We start from the raw sequence: 8,683 nt of genomic DNA, 5'->3' as shown, positions 1-8,683 counted from the left end.
TGATGGTGGAAGAGCGCCAACCCCCACGGGGTTGCGTTCCTCCAACAGCAGCAAGAAGAAGGCAAGATCGGCAGCACCACCACGAGCGCGAGCTCTCCGGCGGTGAGGACGCCGGAAGGGACGACCTTGACACGGATACCTCCAGAGAACACCGGCGCACCCCATCTGAAGGCCCGGAAGGCAGAAGGGCGCGATGGTCGCAAGAAGAGCGAGGCATGTCTACTGCCCAAGAGATCGACTCCTTTTTAAAGGCTGATCTCCCCACTCGCGCCCCCGAAGCGTCACGGGCGAAGTCTCCCCCGACGTACACCAAGGTTCCTAGCTTATGACATGGGGGACAGGCCCCACATGTCATACAGACTGACCCGAAGGAGCGTGCAACTACCCCGCGGTAATGCGCCCCTTCATTTTTGGGACAACCAGCGGTCAGGAAGGCGAACCGCCGCACAAGGGGCATGCAACCGCCCCACCGTTAAGCGCCCCTTCATCTTCGTCATAACCAGCGGTCAAAAAGGCGAACCGCCACGCAAGAAGCGTACAACCGTCTCGCGGTTGTGCGCCCCCTCAGCTTCGCTGCAACCGGCGGTCCAGCACAGGGACCCAGGCCCACATGTCATGCAACCGGCGCGCCGGTTACCGGGTGCGAAAAAATCGCACCGCCGCTTGCGCCAATGCCACGTCTTCTCAGGGCCGTCGCGGAAGTCTGAAAAGATAAGTTTTTTAGAACCAGTGCAGCGACTCGAGGCACCCCGCGCATGGCCCAACAGTGACATTAAGTACGAAGGTCACGGGCCAGTCAGCCGTGGGAATAGGCGTAGCAGTCGGCATGACCATAGGCGGGCCGGCAGTAATTACATCAACAGGCACACAGGAGCAGCAGGCCAACCGCCAATCAGACTCTGGCCCCACCTGCAGACTCACATCCTCCTCTGAGGCGGGCCCGGGGGCCTCGATACCCTGAATCAGGGATACCCTCTTCTACAGTATGAAGGCGTTGCACCCGTATGACACCTCCAGGCCACACGGAGAGCGCCACCCGACCCCACCACATGGGCAGGTCTAGGGGCACCACATGGCAAGGAAAGATAATACTTCCCAGGGTGCATCGATGGGTCCGGACCTCCGTAGAGGGACACCGGACCCCTGTACGTACGGGTCCGGAGCTCCCAAGAGGGCATGCCAAGTCCCTCCAAGTAAGGTCTGGGCCTTGGCAAGGTCCCAGGACGAGGAGGACCCCGGCATGAGTAGGGGTCCGATGACGGCACGTGTCCAGGCCTTGCCCTATGCTTCCTGCTTAGGCGGAGACCCGCTGCTGCCGCGTGGCTTGTGGCCCGTGACATAAGCCAACGGGCCGAGCATGACGTAAGGCCCATACAGCCGTGCAGCCTCTGCATTTTTTGCGGAGAGGATGCACTGCCTGCCACCACGCTGACGGGCGACGTGCCCTCTCAGCATTTAATGTGCCCTGTCCAATCCGCTGGCAGACGGCGTCAGGGTCATCCAGCATACGGCACGCCTGACCAGTTTGTTGGCGAACAGTGCGCCCGTGCCGAGCGGTGCACTGTACTCATCATCCCTTCTACAAGAAGCTTCCCCTGCACGCCGAGGATACGCAGATCTCGGGCGTCAGGATATAAGAAGATTGCCCCAGCAGCAAACATTTGTGGCTCCAAGTGCTATATTCATTATGTCCCTAGGCCCACATGTTGAGGCCCAATACCTTTGTGCATGCCCCCTTCAGCTATAAAAGGGGAGGCATGCGACGTTACAACACAAGCACAAGCTCAGGCTTTAGACCCAATCTTAGACTCACAAGCTCATACAAGCTCACGAGCAATACATCACACAGTGGAGTAGGGTGTTAAGCTCCGGCGGCCCGAACCACTCTAAATCCTTGTGTGTTCTTGTGTTCTTCCCGTTTTCCCAACTAACAAGCGAAACGCCTAAGCTCCTCCTCATCTTAGGATTTAGGGCGGGTGCACTCCGCCACCCGGACAGAGATTTGCTCTCCGACATTTGGCGCGCCAGGTAGGGGGTAGGCATTAGGTTTTTGCTTGTTTTCCTGTTCAACACTATGGTCCGTATCGCCGAGCATCGTGACGAGACCTCTGAGGACTTCCCCATGGAGGAAGAGGCCGCATCCTCTACGCCACAGAGCTCTGGCCACCCGACGCTTGGTGCCGGAGCCGTGTGCCTCGCACGGCGGCGCACGCCAGTGCAGGCGCCTCGAACTCCGTCAGGGGATGCCACCGCCGGAGCGCTCTTTGTGGCCAGAGAGTTGTTGCGCCACTTACCAAGCCCCACAGCCTCGCTAGGGGCTATGAGGCAGTGGCGCGATGACATGGATCGCCTCCTTAGCATGGCGCACACTGGCTCGATCGGGCCTAAGCCTCGATCGTCTAGGCGCCGGCACGAAGCATCTGCCTCGGAGCGCTTGCCCTCGGTGAGGACTACCCCGACCGGAGATCTGCGAACGGAGCTCAACCGCAGACGCGCAGAAGAAGGCGCGCAAGCTCCTCCAGAGGGACCAGGAGACCTGCGAGATGAACTCAATCGCAGACGTGTGGGCAAAGGTGCATGTATCTCTTTGGAGAAGGCGCGTGAGCGCTGCGGCAACCTCGGGCAAGATTTAGCTGCAATCGCGCCATGGGCCCCAGGGGATGCTCGATTCCAGACCAGCATCCCGTTGGCTGGAGTAGGCTGCGCCGCCCTAGCGGACCACCTCCGCGCGGCAACGTGGCCGCCCAAGTTTCGGCCACATCTGCCGGAAAAATACGACGGTACGACAAACCCGTCAAAATTCCTGCAGGTTTATGTCACTACCATTTCGGCAACAGGTGGAGGCACCACCGTAATGGCAACCTACTTCCATGTAGCCCTGTCTGGGCCAGCCCGGACTTGGCTCATGAACCAAGCCCCAGGATCCATCTACTCATGGGAAGAGCTATGTGCACAGTTCGTGGCAAACTTCGCTAGCGCTTACCAGCAGCACGGAGTGGAGGCACACCTCCACGCAGTAAGATAGGAACCCAGGGAGACCCTTCGAGCGTTCATTTCTCGCTTCACCAAGGTACGTGGGACAATCCCTCGTATCTCGGATGCTTCCATCATCACTGCTTTCTGCCAGGGGGTACGTGATGAGAAGATGCTGGAGAAGTTGGCCACGCATGATGTGGATGACGTCACCACACTCTTTGCCCTAGCTGACAAATGCGCCAGAGCCGCCGAGGGCCATGCTTGGCACTCGGTACCATAGGCCGAGGTTACCAAGGTGGGCAGCTCGGATGTCGTTACCCAGGGCGGAGGCAGGAAGAAAAAGAGAAACAAGAACCACGGCCATGAAAGACCGCAGTTCGCTGTTTCAGTTGCTGCTGCTGCTGCCGCTGCCGGGAGCCAAGGCGAGCGCAACAAGCGCCCAGGGCCCCAGGGAAACAGCGGTGGCACATGCCCAGTGCACCCCAACAGCCGCCACCGTGCCGCCGACTGTCATGAGATTATCAAGCTCGCAAGGCGCGTCAGCGAGCGGCGCGAGCAGTCCTTCAAGGACAGCTCGCCGCCCCACCGCCGACCAAGCCAGAAGGGAGCTGACGAAAAGTCCGCGGCTGCGGAGGGACAAGACCTCGGCTACCAGTCGCCCGAGGGGTGCCTAAAGGACGTTTTCACTGAAGATTCTGACTCCAGCGACGATGGCGACCGTCGCAAGAAGTTGTACGTAATGTACGGCGGAAGCTGGGAGCTCACCTCCCGCAGGAGTGTCAAGTCTCTGCGCCAGGAAGTTCTTTCGGTGGTCCCAGGGGTCCCCAAAACCGCTCCACACCAACGGTGGAGGGGCACCACCATCTCCTTCGGGGCATCTAACTGCCCCGACAACATGGCGGGGGCCGGCGTGCTGCCGCTCATCACCGCCCCTATTGTCGCCAACATGCGGCTGCATCACGTGTTGATCGACGGAGGGGCCGGCCTCAATGTCATCAGCCATGCAGCATTTAGACAGCTGCAAGTTCCGGGGTCACGGCTGGGGCCCTCTCGCCCATTCTCCGGGGTGGGCTCGTAGCCCGTATATCCCCTCGGGAGCATAACGCTCCCGGTTACATTTGGGACGGAAGAGAACTTCCGTACAGAAAACGTCTAGTTCGACGTCGCGGAGGTCAACCTCCCTTTTAACGCCATCATTGGGAGGGCGGCCCTGTACCGGTTCATGGCCATTGCCCATTACGGGTACTTGGTCCTCAAGATGTCGTCCCCCGCTGGGATCCTCACCGTGCGAGGCGACCGCACCGCCGCACTAGCAGACATCGAGAAGCTGCACACTCTGGCGGCCGAGATCGCTCGGTCGGACGATGGAGGAAGAGGCCCTAGTACCAGGGCGCCCTCCAAGGCACTGAAAGTGCGACCGTCTGGGGCAGATGGCGGACCCACGAAGACCATCCAGGTCGGCGCGGACCCCTTCCAGACCACCCTTATCGCAGGGAACCTGGGAGAAAAATAGGAACTCGCGCTCATCACCTTCCTCCAAGCAAATGCCGACGTCTTCGCTTGGGAGCCGTCGTAGATGCCTGGGATCCCCAGGGAGGTGATCGATCACCAGCTAAAGGTCTACCCGGATGCCAAGCCGGTGAGCCAGAAGCCACAGAGACAGTCTGTGGAACGACAGGACTTCATCCGTGAGGAGGTCCAGAAGCTGTTGCATGCTGGCTTTATTGAAGAGGTTCATCACCCCGTGTGGCTGGCCAACCCAGTCGTCGTGCTAAAGGCGAACGGGAAGCTTCAGATGTGCATCGACTACACCAGCCTGAATAAGGCATGCCCCAAGGACCCGTATCCACTGCCGCGTATAGATCAGATTGTGGACTCTACCTCGGGGTGCGACCTCTTGTCCTTCTTGGACGCCTACTCTGGTTTCCACCAATTCTGGATGGCTAAGGAGGATAGGAGGCATACTGCTTTTGTGACAGTAGATGGACTGTACTTTTATGTTGTAATGCCCTATGGTCTGAGGAACGCCTTGCCAACATTTGTTCGGGCGATGAGTAAGACCTTTGGGGACCTGATCCGGGACAAGGTGGAAATCTACGTCGATGACATCATGGTCAAGACTAGGGAAGGGTCAGCTATAGTGGAAGACCTAACCCTGGTTTTCGACAAGCTGCGGGCAACCCGCACCAAGCTGAACCCAGAGAAATGCATCTTCGGTGTCTCTGCAGGGAAGTTGCTGGGGTTCCTGGTTTCATACCGGGGCATTGAAGCTAACCCGGAGAAAATCAAGGCTATTGAGGTAATGAGGCCTCCCGCCCGTATTAAGGACATCCAAAAGCTTACAGGGTCGCTAGCAGCCCTTAGCCGCTTCATTTTGAGGTTGGCTGAGAGGGCGCTGCCCTTCTTCAAGCTCCTGCAGAAATCAGGCCCATTTGCCTGGACCGAAGAGGCGGAACAAGCCTTCAAAGAATTGAAGCAGCACTTAGCTTCCCTACCGATCCTGGTTGCTCCGGAGCCGGGGGAACCGCTATACCTGTACATTGCGACGGCCGCAGAAGCAATAAGCATGGTGTTAGTCGCCGATAGGGAGGCACAAGAAGGACAAGAACCTAGAAACTTAGGACCAGCTATAGAGACCTAGAATGTCCAGAAGCCGGTCTACTACGTCAGCGAGGTACTCCATAAAGCAAAGGCCAGGTACCTCGAGACGCACAAACTCCTCTACGCCGTGTTGGTCGCATCCAGGAAGCTGCGTCACTATTTCCAAGCACACAAGGTTGTGGTGATGACCTCCTTTCCGTTAAGGGCCATCCTCTACAACCCAAACGCCACTGGCAACATCGCCAAGTGGGCGGCAGAGCTCGCCGAGTTCCAGCTGTACTTCCAACCCCGCCACGCCATCAAAAGTCAGGTCCTGGCTGACTTCATCATAGAGTGGACTCCACCCTCGTGCGCCCTAGGGGGGCCGGACCCCGCTCCGGACCCCACACCTGCGGAGCGCAGGGGTCCGATCTTCACCGAACCCCACCGGACGCTTTTCTTCGACGGATCCGTCCGCCAACAGAGTGCTGGCACGGGAGTGGTCCTCACTGACCCAGGCAGAAACCAGCTGTAGTATATGGTGCGTCTTGAATTCAAGGCCACCAACAACATGGCGGAGTATGAGGTGCTGATCTTCGGCCTATCCGCGGCCCTATCCCTGGGGTCCACCAACTCCTCGTAAAGGGGGGCTCTCAGCTTATCATCAAGTAGGTCCGCGGAGAATGTAGCTGCAACGAGCCTAGACTTGCAGCTTACCTCCTCCATGTGAGGAAGCTGGAGAAGGATTTTATGGCCCTGGAACTACAACATGTTCCCCGAGCCGACAACTCAGCGGCAGATGACCTCTCCCAGAGGGCATCAACTCGGGCACCCGTGCCCGAGGGCGTCTTCGAAAGACGGCTACTGAGACCGCCGCCCAGCCGACCGAACTGGGCGAAGGGGGTGAGACTGGCACCTCGAAGCCGGCGGTCCCGGTGGCGTCCCAGAACCCAGCAAAGGTTGTGTGCGCTCTGGGGGACTCCGCTGACCCTTTAGCGCCACAGTCGACAACTTAGAGCGGTCCCGATGCATGGATCTCCGAGATTCGGGACTACCTGAAGGAAAATATCCTTCCTAGAGACCATGTCTCAGCCGAGCGCATAGTGCGGTTGGCTAAGCGATACACGATGGTAGAAGGGGGTCTCTACCACCATGGCGCCAACGGCATTCTCATGCGGTGCATCACCCAGGAAGAGGGTCGTGAGTTACTCACGGAGATCCATGGAGGGGAGTGCGGAAGTCATTCTTCATCCCGCACGCTGGTCGGTAAGGCCTTCCGGCATGGTTTTTATTGGCCAACTGCCCTCCAGGATGCGGACGAGCTAGTAAAGTCCTGCAAAGCGTGCCAGTACCACACAAAGCAGATACACACACCAGCTCAGGCTCTGCAAATGATTCCGCCCTCCTGGCCATTCACCATATGGGGGATGGATATCCTGGGACCATTTCCTAAGACTGTCGACGGGTACCGGTACCTCTTTGTCGACATTGACAAGTTCACCAAGTGGTCGGAAGCCACCCCTGTGGTCAGCATCACCCAGAGCGCTGATGTCGCTTTCCTCAAGTCGATCGTCTGCAGATTCGGGGTCCCAAGTGGTATCATTACAGACAACGGGACCCAGTTTACAAGTCGGGTCTTCCAGGAGTACTGTGAAGATATCGGCACCCGGCTCTGCTTCGCATCCGTGGCCCATCCTAGGAGCAACGAACAAGTGGAAAGAGCAAATGCAGAGATCCTCAAGGGACTCAAGACGCGTACCTATGACTGCTTAAAGAAGCATGGCGCAAATTGGGTCAGTGAGCTGCCCTCCATGCTATGGGGGAACCAGACCACACCCAGCCGAGCCACCGGGGAGACCCCATTCTTCCTGGTCTACGGGGCCGAAGCCTGCCTTCCCCCAGAAATCATTATGGGCTCCCCACGGGCCCAGTCGTTTGATGAGTCTACGCAGGAACAACTACGGCGCGAGGATGTGGACTTCATCGACGAGCACAGGTGGCGAGTAGCAGTCCGAAATGCACGATACAACCACGCGCTCAGGTGCTACCACCAACGGTTCATGCATAGTAGGAAGTTTGAAGTCGGGGACCTGGTTCTAAGGCGAGTTCTGAACCGAGAAGGGCTCCACAAGCTCTCTCCCAGCTGGGAAGGACCTTCAAGGTGACAGAAATATGCCGCCCTGGGTGCGTCCGCCTCGCCACAGATAATGGAGTACCTCGTCCCAACCCCTGGAATATAGAGCATCTCTATAAGTTTTTCCCATAAAAATAGAATTGGGGGTTCGAACTCTTTCCCTGTAACTAAGAAGCGCATTTATACGCGCCAGCCCGGAGAGGTCCGCCCTTAATAAACCCGGTCTGTTGGCCTACACTCGTGTATATCCAGTTATAAGGAAGGGGTTAGACCCACAGAACTATTATTATGTTGGTTTTATTCCTAAATTTACAACCATTATTACTATCTCACCACCCATGCAGTCTCCCTCCCTGGCTGGTATAGCGACATCCGAATTGAGTAGCCAGACCCAGCAACCAGACGATGGGGTGGTTTGGGGCCGTAAGGTCGCTTGGTATGGTCAAGTACCGCAAGCCTACACACCCCACCGCCCTGCAGCCGGCTCTGTTGCGTGAATCAAAGGATAAGAAATACCAGCTAGTGGACCCTATGGGTGCGCTGCTAAAAATACCTAGCCTAGACTGTGTGCAGGTAGGGTCCCTGTTGGGATTGCCCCTTGGGGGTCATGACACCAGTTCCTCCTTAAGAATCCTAGCATCCAGCCACGACACGTCGAGGCTATATCCCAGGGGGGCAAGTACCAGGGGAGAAGTTGGTAGCAATGCACACAGCAAAGGAAAAGTGGCATGCAGATAAGTTGTAATGTCACCGATAAGTAGTACCTAAAGAGTATCTTACAAAATCAAAGACATATTGCAACCCGCTCCCCAGCGGAACCCTCGTTTTTCTCCACGCAGGCCTGGCTACTCATAGTCAGCAGGATCCCGCTGGAAGCGCCCGACCACCGCGTCCACAGCATCCTACACGCCCTCTCGGGCAGCATCTTCAGTATCGGCCACCGGACCCGCAATGACTGGCCCCAAGGAGACAGTCGGGTCGTGGCTCTGGAAG

The sequence above is a fragment of the Zea mays genome, chromosome 7 (genome assembly GCF_902167145.1).
Source record: "Zea mays cultivar B73 chromosome 7, Zm-B73-REFERENCE-NAM-5.0, whole genome shotgun sequence".
NCBI lineage: Eukaryota > Viridiplantae > Streptophyta > Magnoliopsida > Poales > Poaceae > Zea > Zea mays.
This window is presented reverse-complemented; position numbering follows the sequence as displayed.